The 12,547-nt window shown below is 47.5% G+C and overlaps 1 protein-coding gene across 1 annotated transcript in view; it reads left to right on the top strand.

Moving 5' to 3' along the window:
* The window catches only part of HMCN1 (hemicentin 1), a 921,797-nt gene that overhangs the window by 481,177 nt on the left and 428,073 nt on the right, over positions 1–12,547 (top strand). The gene's annotated exons all lie outside the window — the stretch shown is intronic.

The following is a 12,547-nucleotide window of genomic DNA, read 5'->3' as shown; positions in this document are numbered from 1 at the left end:
ACCGGGACCTGGAACCCGGTGAGTTGGTCACCTACACCCGGCATTGCGGGGAGAGGGGATGGTTCGCCCTCGATGTGAAGAGGAGGGTGAGCCACAGTGCCCGAAGGCACACCCATTCCCCTCCCCCACCATACAGTTCCGTTGACGACGAGGAAGATGCTGAATAGATAGCGGTTCCGGCTACCATCCTGCCGTCCCCGTTGGGACTCTGTTTACCTCCCGTTTGTTTTACCCCCATTTAAAACAGACATGGTTGAGAACTAGCAGGCCACCCAAAAACTATTGGGCCTTGTAAATTGTCCCTGACCACCCTTTTCATTGTCCTGCAGTCTCCGGAGAGGCTGGTTGGAGGAAGGGCCTGCGGGAAATTGTAGGCTGAGGTCCTGTCACTAGTGAGACCGGGGACGACCCTCCGGGTCAGGGGTCCACTGGACATAGGTCGTCTTAGAGAGACTGTCGGGTATGGAACTTATTACCCGGCCCGTTGGGCAACACCCAGACCCGAACCCGTTTCCTGGACTGGGGAAAAGGGGTGCTGACCTGGTTCTTAGAGCCAGCATTAGGGCTAGGTTTGCTTGGGTGGGCAAAATGAAAAGGTCCAGGTCCGGTCCCATTCCTGGTTAATAAAAATGTTTATTGCAACGTTTAAGTAACTTGCCTCCCGCAAGCGAAGAAATTCACAAATATGCTTGATTGTACAAAGTTATTATAATTGTAAATATGTTCTTATCTTTTTCAGTTAAAGCAAAAATAAACCGGTGGTGGTCGGACAGCCCGCGGACGGTCTGTGGTTAACCAAGGGGGAGTGTGATGCCCTGGCCAGCCAGGTAGTCACAGATAGGGCCCCGCATTACACCGTTCCCTAACAAAGTGACAGCAGCCAAACATATAAAACCCTAGTCATCCCCCTCAGAGCTTGATGGACACATCAGGGGGTGGAACCAGGTGGTTGGAAGACGCCCAGCAAGGAGGCGGGAAAGTTTAGTTTAGTCTAGAAGTTCAAGTCTATAGGTCCAGAAGCTACTGGGGGCTAGCTAATTATCTGATTGCGGCCAGGACTAGAGGTCTTGTCCCACCCAAAGTCCCGACTGAAGGCAACAGCCCAATGAGGGGGATAGAAAGCCACCGCCACGGCACAGAGATCCCATGGGCCAGCGTCTGCGGGCAAAGGGCTCCTCAGGCAACCAAAAGCCGGGAGCAGACTCCTGAAGTTGCAAGCGCATGTAGTCCACCATCACACACAGGTGCAGGAGAAAGGCAGAGATCACCAACCGGGTGGGGGACCAGACTGCAGCCGGCTGCGGGCACCGACCACCATCACCTTGGTTTACAAGAGACTCGTGTGTTTACTAATCGTGAGTACATCAGTGCCCTCCGGCCGCCCATCTCCCTGCACCACCAAACACTCCCAACGGGTCCCGGGGCCACCATCCCTGCCCACGGAGGGGTTAACAACTTGCTGTGCAACATCTCTCCCGGGTGCCCCGTAACTGCAGCGGTGCTGTTTACCTTCACCACATCCCATGGGTGGCGTCACGAACTTAATCACGGCTCCGGCTGTACACATACGTCCCCAAACCGCAAACCCCTTTTTGATCGACATGACCGCAAGACCCTTGGGTCCGGAGACCCTCGAGTCACCCACTGAAGGTCCGGATCCGAGCGGCTCGGCTGCCGAGCACAGGGCGGTACACTTGTACCACACCCTCTTTAGGTGTGCTTCTAGAAATTATAGTGAGGATAATAAAAGACAAATTAACACCTAACCCAGGAAAGCAAAAGTATCTGACAGACAACATAAATATTATGTGGTGTATCACTCAGGCAGCAGTAATCTTTCAAGAATGAAGAAAAATGGCCGATTTTCACAAGTTATTGATCAGAATTACTTCAGTGCTTGATCAGGGTCAGTTTACACCATCAGATTATTCTCTTCAGTTTTTCTCTTACGGAATTAAAAGATGATGTACTGTAAAGGGGGTGTTACACGCAGCGATATCGCTAGCGATATTGCTGGTGAAAGCACCCGCCCCCGTCGTTTGTGCGTCACGGGCAAATACGGGACTTACCTGCCTAGCGACGTCGCTGTTGCCGGCGAACCGCCTCTTTTCTAAGGGGGTGGTTCGTGCGGCATCAGAGCGGCGTCACTAAGCGGCCACCCAATAGAAGCGGAGGGGCAGAGATGAGCGGCACGTAACATCCCGCCCACCTCCTTCCTAACTCATTGCCGGCGGCCGCAGGAAAGCTGTAGTTCGTCGTTCCCGAGGTGTCACACGTAGCGATGTGTGCTGCCTCGGGAACGACAAACAACCTGCGTGCTCAACAATCAATGATTTTTTTTAAAAAGGAACGACGTGTCAACGATGGACGATTTGGTGAGTATTTTCCATCATTAATGGTCGTTTGTGCGTGTCACACGCAACGATGTCGCTAACAATGCCGGATGTGTGTCACGGAATCCGTGACCCCGGCGATATATCGTTAGATACGTCGCTGCGTGTGACGGGGCCTTTAGTGTCTCACGTTTCTGCTATGAAACTTACTTGAAGCTGTTACTCCTGAAGCAGTTACTGAAACACGTGTTGGGACCGGTCCCACACCTTGGACGGCAGGCTTTCCCCTCCAGCCCTTCTTTACTAGTATACAGGTAGGCTTTTTCTTTTGGCTGACTACCACCAATGTACTACGGATTTAATATTTTCCCATGTATTTGCTTCATTTACATTGGTGGTTATCTTCATTACTTGGCCTCCTGTCTGATTTTGTGGCTATGGTAGGGGTCAGTCTCCCGTCCTCCTTGTGGGATATTCCTCCTCTTTACCTCTCCTTCTGGTTTTTATAATTATTATTGACCATTTATCTATTGTGATACTCTCACTGTTTTATAAAATTACTGTTGCACATTTTTGTACAATAAAATTGATATACGTTTTCAAACAGTGGTTTATTACTTTTTTTTGTAGCAGCATGGTATAGCACTTTGTTGTCTCTGGTTTTCATACTTGAAACACAGACAACGCATGGTTGTAACTAAGATGGCAGCAGGGTGCTGTCTGATTTTTTCACACAGCCATAGCCTTGAATGGGTGAGTTTGATCAGTATCTTAAGCTAACCACTGACGTGTCGCTTTTTTTTTTTTCTTGTGGATCAGTTGGTTTGCAAAAAAAACCCAAAAAACAGCCATGTGAACAGCCAAATACACTATAATGGGCACATTCATGAAAAACATGGATATAACACATATATGAAACATGGATTTCTGAATGAGCCCTAAATGAAATGTGATGTGGCTACAGCTGTTAATGTAGCACCCCTCAGGTGTCAGGTTCCACAAATGTAACCTGTGGAAATCCAAACCCCGGAATATCCGTGCCAGAGCAAACGCACCAGCACCTTCAGGCCACACACACAACCCCAACACCAACCTGGGAGACTGCCTAGTAACAGGTAAAAGGGGAGGGCACTGATTGGATAGTAGCCACCCAACCTGAGGGAGAGACCCCGCGAAGGGGAGGGGCCAGTGGTCAGTTGGAAAAGGCGGGAAGTGGTGTGCAGTCTGAAGAGAGAGTCTGTTAGGGAGAGTTGAAGGAAGCAGTCTGTCAGGAGAGTCTGTCAGGAGAGTCTGTCAGGAGTGTGTGAAAGTGAAATGACAGGAAAGACCTGCAGTGAGAACGGAGTTCTGTGAAAGGAGAGAGGACCGTGAGGTGAGGAACCGGGAACTCCAGGACCTGTGGGCCCCTGTGGAAGTACGAGACACCAGGAACCGCAGTGTGTCCGTGGAAGGACAGAACTAAGCTCACAGACCTTAGCACAAGGCAAGGTGCAGATCCCTAGTACAGTGAGACCCTTTATGGACATTGTTAATTCTGCCAGGTGAAGGAATCTCCAGGGTTCTTCACCACCGAAAGAGTCTGAAGCATCAGCAGCAAAGAGGGGACCGGGGACTAAACCCCTTAAATAGTCCAGGCTGCCTGCAATAGGACCAAGAGAAACAGAGACGTTCTCAAGTAGCTCTAGACCATGGGAGCCCGTCAACAACAAGTGTGCACGGAAGACAGCCAACCCAGGTCACAGCTGGCACGGAGAACAAGGGAGCGGATACACCTGGGACCGGCACCCGTGGGTTCAGGTAACACCACAGCAAAGTAAACAAGGCAAATTAAACTGCAACACTGGAGTGGACTGTTTCCTTGACGGCGTGCACTCACATTGACTGTTTTCCCACTACAACCCCCATCATCCACTGCTGGGGCCTGTCCCTGCTTGCAGAGGGCTCTAAGCATCCAGGTTGCATCACTCCATCCGCCCCAGCAGAAACCTGCAGCGATGGCCCCAAATAACCTGGCCGCACACCGCAAGTGGCGTAGTCGACAAAAATTCTTTTTATTTTTATTTTCTTTTATTTAAAACCCCCTTTGTTTATTTCAAAAGACACCGCCAGGGTCACGGAACCGGACCCCGCCACGGATGAAGTCCCTAGACTAGTCCGGCCTGCTTCTGAGTCCCCCGGCCCTGGGGCGGGCATGTCATTAAACTAAAGAGTATTACATAAACCTAAGGTGATGAAATGCAAAACTGAATGTATGCTGAAGGATGAGTTTGCAATGTTACATCACGGCAATGGGCGGCTGTATCTTTCTCTAAACATTTCATGCGCAGTGATAGAAGAATCCCATTTCACTTTGTAATTCAGTGTGTTCTTGAATATGCAACATAGATCAAGATGATTATCTTCTCTGCCTGGTACTTTTTCCCCCAGAAGCTTTTATATACAGTATCAGTCAAAACTTTCGACACACATGTTCATGCATTGGTTATCCTTGTTCTTAGTGGGATCTGCACATTGTAAATTTTTAGTAAAGTGGTAAAATCACAACGTAACACAGATATAAAGAAGGAGTAGAGAAACACATGTGAAACAAAACAGAATATGTGTTAGGCCCGTTTCACACGTCAGTGAAAAACACAGACGTTTTTCACTGGCGTGTAACACACGCACATGTCCCTGCGTGTGCCGAAAATCACGGCACACGTGGGTTGTCTAAGTGCAATCCGGGCTCCGTTCTCCGTGGCCCGTGATTGCACTTAGAGATTCACTCACCTGCGCCGGCTCCCGCTGTCCGTGGTGCTGAATCCTCCCGCGACGCAGAATCCGGCCGGCGGTGACCCCTGCAGGAGCTGCTTCCGGGTCGGCTGTGTCGCTCATAATGAATATGCGCGACAGTAATCAGCCGGCACAGAAGGAGCAGGGAGAATGGGCTGCAGAGGACATCGCTGGACGCCGGGTGAGTTAAAATGTTTATTATTTTAAAAGCACGTTTTTTTCTGGCACGTGTTTCACAGACCACACCACTGCGTGGTCCGTGGAACATCAGTGATGCCAGAAAAAAATGGACATGTCTCCGTGCAGCAATCACGCACACGCGGGTACGCTGCATGGAGACACGTGCAGTGACAAATCACTGACGTGTGAGCAGACCCATTCATTAGAATGGGTCTGCGTATGTCAGTGATTCTGGTACGTTTAAAAAAAAGCACAAACGTACCAGAATCACTGACGTGTGAAAGGGGCTTTAAGCTGTATATTCCTCTAAGTGCCCACCTCTTACTCTGGTGCCAGCTGTATACCCCCTTGCCATTCTCTCATGCAGCTTCATCAGGTAGTCAAATGGAATGGATTTACAACAATCTTGAGTGAGTTTTCAGAGGTGCTGAGCCTTAAGGCTAGGATCACACACTGCGTTTTTTTGACGCTGTGTCTTTCTGCGTTTTTTGCGGCAAAAAACGCACAAAAATGCACCTGCGGAAAAAAAACGTGGCTAAAAACGCACGCATTTTTGCCGTGATTTGGTGTTTTTTGCTGCGTTTGGCTGCATTTTTGCTCACTGCGTCTTTATGCGTTTTTTATCAGTGAACAATGCCATTAAAGATTGTTAAAAAAAAAAAAAAAAAAGGTCTGATGTCATTTCCTTCTTCAATATGTTCTTCATTCTCCACTAGTGTATGCAGGAGAGCAGACAGCTGCAGAACTACAAGGCTCAGCATGCTCCATACAGGACTGTATGCTGGAGGAAGAGGCAGGGGGAGCAGAACTACAAGGCTCAGCATACTCCATCCAATAGTGTATGCAGGAGAGTAGACAGCAGCTGTAGAACTACAAGGCTCAGCATCTTCCTTCCAGGACTGTATGCAGGAGTTTTTTGCCCCCCAGAAAAAGGACGTGGGCTTCGCCATATTTTTGTATGCTAGCCAGGTACAGCAGGCAGGTACGGGCTGCCCCCAACCCCCAGCTGCCTATTTGTACCCGGCTGGGAACCAAAAATATAGAGAAGCCACTTTTTTTTATTTCATGAATTTCATGAAATAATTAAAAAAAAATGACGTGGGTTTCGCCCAATTTTTGAGTCCAGCCAGGTATAACTAGGCAGCTGGGGATTGTAATCCACAGTGCCGGGTGCCCATGCTTTCTGGGCACCCCCGCTGCGAATTGCAGTCCGCAGCCACCCCAAAAAATGGCGCTTTCATAGAAGCGCCATCTTCTGGCGCTGTAGCCAACTCTTCCAGCTGCCCTGGTGACGGGTGGCTCGCTGGGTAATAATGGGGTTAGGGCTAGCTGTATATTATCAGCTAGCGCTAAGCCCGAAATTCATGGTGTCACGCCAATATTAGGCATGGCCACCATGAATTTCTAGTAAAGATATAAAAAGCACAACACACAGAAAAATATTTTTATTAGAAATAAAACACAACACAATTAGTGACACCATCTTTATTGAAATAAAGAACCCCCCTCCACAGTAATCCTGAGTCAAGGGTCCCGCGCTGTCCAATCCAGATCCAATATCATCTGATCGGTTTGCTGGAAGGCAAAGCGATCAGATGATGTGTCAGGTTCTAGGATGTGAATCACATCACACATCAGCTGATTGTATAAAAGCCGTTTATACAATCAGATGATGCATTAGTGCAAAAAAAAAAATACTCACTTATGTGCTGATTACCGGCAGCTCCTGGAGCAGAGTCTGATTCCGTCTCATCGCTGCAGGAGCTACCGGTAATCAGGGATGAAGTCTCCTGATGGCAGGATCCGCTGACAGGTTAAGCCGGCCGGGTGCCGGCGTCACCGCGAGACTTACGATCAGCTGATGCGTCAGGTGACCGCATCAGGTCATCAGCGCCAGGTCCTGCAGCTATCGGAGGTGTCCCGGCCGTCTGCACACAGCCGGAGCGGCGGTACCGGGAGAGGAGCTGGGAGCGGGCATGGCACCGGGAGTCTGCAGACAGGTGAGTATGACATTTTTTTTCTACTGTTCACTTTTGTTTTCGCAGCTGCCTCCACCTCCTGCCCAGACATGGCGCCGCACGGCAGCAGACATGCACAGGACTGAAGGTGGAAGCGGCGGTGACGGTACCGGGAGGATTCACGCTTCTGTATTTACTGACAGAAGGAATCCTTTTCCTGTACATGTCACTTTACTGCCCACCCCTTGCATTTATAGCAGCGTTTTTAGTCATAGAAACGCACTAAAACACAGCTATATTTGCAATTTGCAGTTTTTGGCTAGGTTCACACACTGCGTTTTTTAGACGCTGCGTTTTTGTGCGTTTTTTGCGGCAAAAAACGCAGAAAAAAGCACCCGCGTCAAATAAACGCGGCAAAAAACGCACGCGTTTAGCCGCGATTTGGTGCGTTTTTTGCTGCGTTTTGCTGCATTTTTGCTCACTGCGTCTTTATGCGTTTTTTGTCAGTGAACAAAAAAAAAGGTCTGATGTCATTTCCTTCTTCAATATGTTCTTCATTTTCCACTAGTGTATGCAGGAGAGCAGACAGCTGCAGAACTACAAGGCTCAGCATACTCCATCCAATAGTGTATGCAGGAGAGCAGACAGCAGCTGCAGAACTACAAGGCTCAGCATGCTCCATCCAGGACTGTATGCTGGAGAGTCAGGGGGAGCAGACCTACAAGGCTCAGCATCCTCCATCCAATAGTGTATGTAGGAGAGCAGACAGCAGCTGCAGAACTACAAGGCTCAGCATCCTCCTTCCAGGACTGTATGCTGGATTTCTTTGCCCCCCCAAACAAAAAAAAATGACGTGGGCTTCGCCATATTTTTGTATGCTAGCCGGGTACAGCAGGCAGGTACGGGCTGCCCCCAACCCCCAGCTGCCTATTTGTACCCGGCTGGGAACCAAAAATATAGAGAAGCCCTTTTTTTTTTAATTATTTCATGAATTTCATGAAATAATTAAAAAAAAAAATGACGTGAGCTTCGCCTAATTTTTGTGTCCAGCCGGGTACAACTAGGCAGCTGGGGATTGGAATCCACAGTGCAGGGTGCCCATGCTTTCTGGGCACCCCCGCTGCAAATTGCAGTCCGCAGCCACCCCAGGAAATGGCGCTTTCATAGAAGCGCCATCTTCTGGTGCTGTATCCAACTCTTCCAGCTGCCCTGATGCCGGGTGGCTCACTGGGTAATAATGGGGTTAGGGCTAGCTGTATGTTATCAGTTGGCCCTAAGCCCAAAATTCATGGTGTCACGCCAATATTAGACATGGCCACCATGAATTTCTAGTAAAGATAAAAAAAACACAACACACAGAAAAATATTTTTATTAGAAATAAAACACAACACAATTAGTGACTCCATCTTTATTGAAATAAAGAACCCCCCTCCGCAGTAATCCTGGGTCAAGAGTCCCGCACCGTCCAATCCGGATCCAATATCATCTGATCGGTTTGCTGGAAAGCAAAGCGATCAGATGATGTGTCAGGTTCTAGGGGCTGAAGCACATCACACATCAGCTGATTGTATAAAAGCCGTTTATACAATCAGCTGATGCATCGGTGCAAAAAAAAAAAAATACTCACTTATGTGCTGATTACCGGCAGCTCCTAGAGCGATTGGAGGAGTCTGATCCCGTTTGATCGCTGCAGCAGCTGCTGGTAATCAGGGATGAAGTCTCCTGACGCATCCGCTGATAACCGGCCGGGCACCGGCGTCAGTCCGAGACTTACGATCAGCTTATGCGTCAGGTGACTGCATCAGGTGATCCATCGCCAGGTCCTGCATCCTGCAGGCATACGTACCTGGGGAGACTGCACACAGCCGGAGCGGCGGTACCGGTAGGAGGATCTGGGAGCGGGCATGGCACCGGGAGTCTGCATGCAGGTGAGTATGACTTTTTTTTTCTACTGTTAACTTTTGTTTTTGCAGCCGCTTCCACCTCCCGCCCAGACATGGCGCCGCACGGCAGCAGACATGCACAGGACTGGAGGTGGAAGCGGCGGTGACGGTACCGGGAGGATTCACGCGTCTGTGTTTACTGACAGAAGGAATCCTCTTCCTGTACACGTCACTTTACTACCCACCTCCTGCGTTTATAGCTGCGTTTTTGGTCTTAGAAACGCACTAAAACGCTCCAAAACGCACCTATTTGCGTTTCTCATTGCGTCTTTCAACATCCCATTGCACTCAATGGATGAAAAGCGCAGTGAAAAATGCGGGAATAATTGACATGCTACGTTTTTGTGGCACCACAAAAACGCAGCTTAAAAAAAACGCTGTGTGCAGACAGCAAAAATGAAAACTCATAGACTTTGCTGGGGAAGCAAAGTCATGCAGTTTTCTGAGCAAAAATGCACCCAAAAACTGCGCAAAAACGCCGCGAAAAACGCACTGTGTGAACTTACCCTTTCATTGCATTTTTGAACATCTCATTGAACTCAATGGGTGCAAAACGCAGTGAAAAACGCAAAAATAATTGACATGCTGCGTTTTTGTGAGCACCACAAAAACACAGCTAAAAAAAAACGCTGTGTGCAGACAGCAAAAATGAAAACTCATAGACTTTGCTGGGGAAGCAATGTCACAGCGTTTTCTGAGCAAAAATGCACCTGAGAAACGCGCAAAAATGCCGCGAAAAACGCACTGTATGAACTTACCCTAAAACTATGATCCAACTCATCCCAAATCATCTCAATAGGTTGAGGTCAGGTGACTGTGAAGGCCATCTTATCTGAAGGAGCACTCCATCCCTCTTCTTCTTGATTACACAGTCCTTACATAGCCTAGAGGTGTTATGTTCCTCATTGTCCTGTTGCAACACACGTGATGGTTCCTGTAAGCCTAAACCTAATGGGATGGCATTTCATTGCAGAGTGCTGTAGAGTCCATACTGGGGAAATGTTCATTGAATTTGGCATAAATTACAAACAGTATTACCAGCAAAGGACCTTAAGATCATGTCATCTCCTCCTGAATACTTTATGAAGGGCTCCAAATATCAGTTTACCATTTCTGTGGCTGAGAAAGATATGCCAGTTGGTGCAAAAAAATACATTTTTTTTACTCCCCACATAAAGAGTTCCACTGATCTAATGTCCACGGATCTAATGTGTTGCTTGGCCCAAACAATTCTCTTTCTTGTTTGCGGTCCACAGACAAATTAGTTAGTTGCAGCAATTTGATCATAAATCCCTACTTATTGCAGTCTTTGGACAGATGATGTTGCGATATGTCTGTTACTTCATGTCTGTGCATCAGTTGTGAAGCCATTTACCCGAGGGGCTGTCAATTTGCAATTTCTGATGTTTGTAACTCTGATAAGCTTATCCTCTGCAGCAGATATAATTCTTGGTCTTCCTCCCCTGGGACAGTCCTCATGAGACCATTTTTGTTCTGGCAATTTTCATAGCTACCTTTGAAGATACCTTCAGGCTTCCAGAAATTTTCCAGAATAACTACCCTTCATGTCTTAAAGCAACCATGAACTGTCGGTTCTTTTTGCTCAGTTTAGTGATTATAGCTATATTTTGGCTTACAAAAGTTGTGGAATACTGTTCAGCACTCTATAGACTATTGTACCAACACTGTACCTGCAAAACACACTTGATGGTTGTAAAACATTTTCTGATGTCCGGTGATTCAACAGATGAACTCTTGTTGAAGCATGCTTGTTCATTGAAAGCTGATTGAGAAAATGCCACTGTGGTATAAAGCTGTCATCAGAGTAAAAGGGGACACTTTAAAGAATGGTAAATGTAAGGGTTCACTCACATCTGCATATAAATGTGGAGAGTGCAATGTGAGAAAAAATTGAGTTGTAAACCCACCAATTTCATTCAATGAGACAGTGTTCACCTACGAGTTTTTCCTCAGTTATAATCGGGCTGAGGAAAAAATCACAGCATGCTCTGTATGGCCACCAATGCAAGTCAATGGGTGCACAAAAAAACACGAGATGGGCCATCCGTATGCAATCTGTTTTTTTTTCTTATTCATCGCAAATAAAAAAAACTAATATAAAGCTATAGGTAGACAGATAACAATATATTAAATAGAATAGATAGATATCCTGCAGATATGTAATTTTGTTAGTGTCACTAAAGGGTGTTTAGCCTTGTTTAGCCTAATAAATAATTTAGAAAAGCAACATGGGGTCCACCCTATTTTTGATAATCAGCAAAGGTAAAGCAGACAGCTGTGAGCTGATATTACCAGGCTGGGACGGTCCATGGTTATTTGGCCCTTCTCAGCCTAAAAATACCAGCCGCAACTGCCGCAGAAGTCGCGCATCACAGTAGATGTACCAATTCTGGTCTTTCACCTTACGTCTTCCTGATTTCCCTGATGCGTTGGCAATCGGGCTAATGGTAATTAGGGTTGATGTCAGCTGTGTAGTATCAGCTGGTATCAAATCCTTGTGTTAGTAAAGAAAAGACATCTATCAGACACACCCATTACTAACCCAGTAAGTAGAAAGTGCAAAAAAATACAAAAATAGTTTTTTAAAAAAAACAAACAAAGAACAAATGACTTGCTGACTTTTTCCATGATTTACCAATTTATTGCTAAAGGTTGCAAGTTTGTAATCTGTAGGGGGTTGTGAAATTATATATCTGCAGGAAATCTATCTATATGTTTATATAAGATTGCTTTATAAATTATGATGGCTAGCTTTAAGTTACATAGAGGTATTATAGTATGATAGTATGTAAAAGAAGATGATGTTAAAAAGGCATTGCATACAGATGCTAGGCAAGAAATAAAAGTGTGACACCCTGGCAAAACCAGGTAGTCACACATAGGCCCCCGCATAACACCTTCCCTCACCTAGGTGACATTCAGCCGACCTGAAACCCTAGTCACTCCCCCTTAGGGCAAGACAGGCACACCAGTGGGCAGGACCAGTCGGTTAGGGAACGCCAACCTAGGGGTCTAGACAGCCCGGGGCGGGAAAACAGTTAGTTAAGCAAACAGCAGTGGGAGTTGTAGTTCATGTGGAGAGGAGTGTTGGCTGGAGCTAGGTGTAGCTCCAGCAGAGGAAGTTCAAGTTAAACGTTGCCAGGGTCGGAGCCCTGGTACCTTGGCTAGGTGGCAGACGGTGGTCTCCGTCAGCAGGAGATGGGAAGACGGCTCGGCAGATCCGAGGAGGACCGGAGAAGGGTTGGAGCCCACTGGTACCGACACCGGAGACCAGACCGGAAACCATGCACAGAGGGGGTACTCGGACCCTGAAGCCAGGACCGAAACCAGCGGCCTAGC

The sequence above is a fragment of the Anomaloglossus baeobatrachus genome, chromosome 8 (genome assembly GCF_048569485.1).
Source record: "Anomaloglossus baeobatrachus isolate aAnoBae1 chromosome 8, aAnoBae1.hap1, whole genome shotgun sequence".
Classification (NCBI taxonomy): domain Eukaryota; kingdom Metazoa; phylum Chordata; class Amphibia; order Anura; family Aromobatidae; genus Anomaloglossus; species Anomaloglossus baeobatrachus.
Note: the sequence above shows the minus strand (reverse complement) of the source record. Positions and strands in the feature narration are given on the sequence as shown.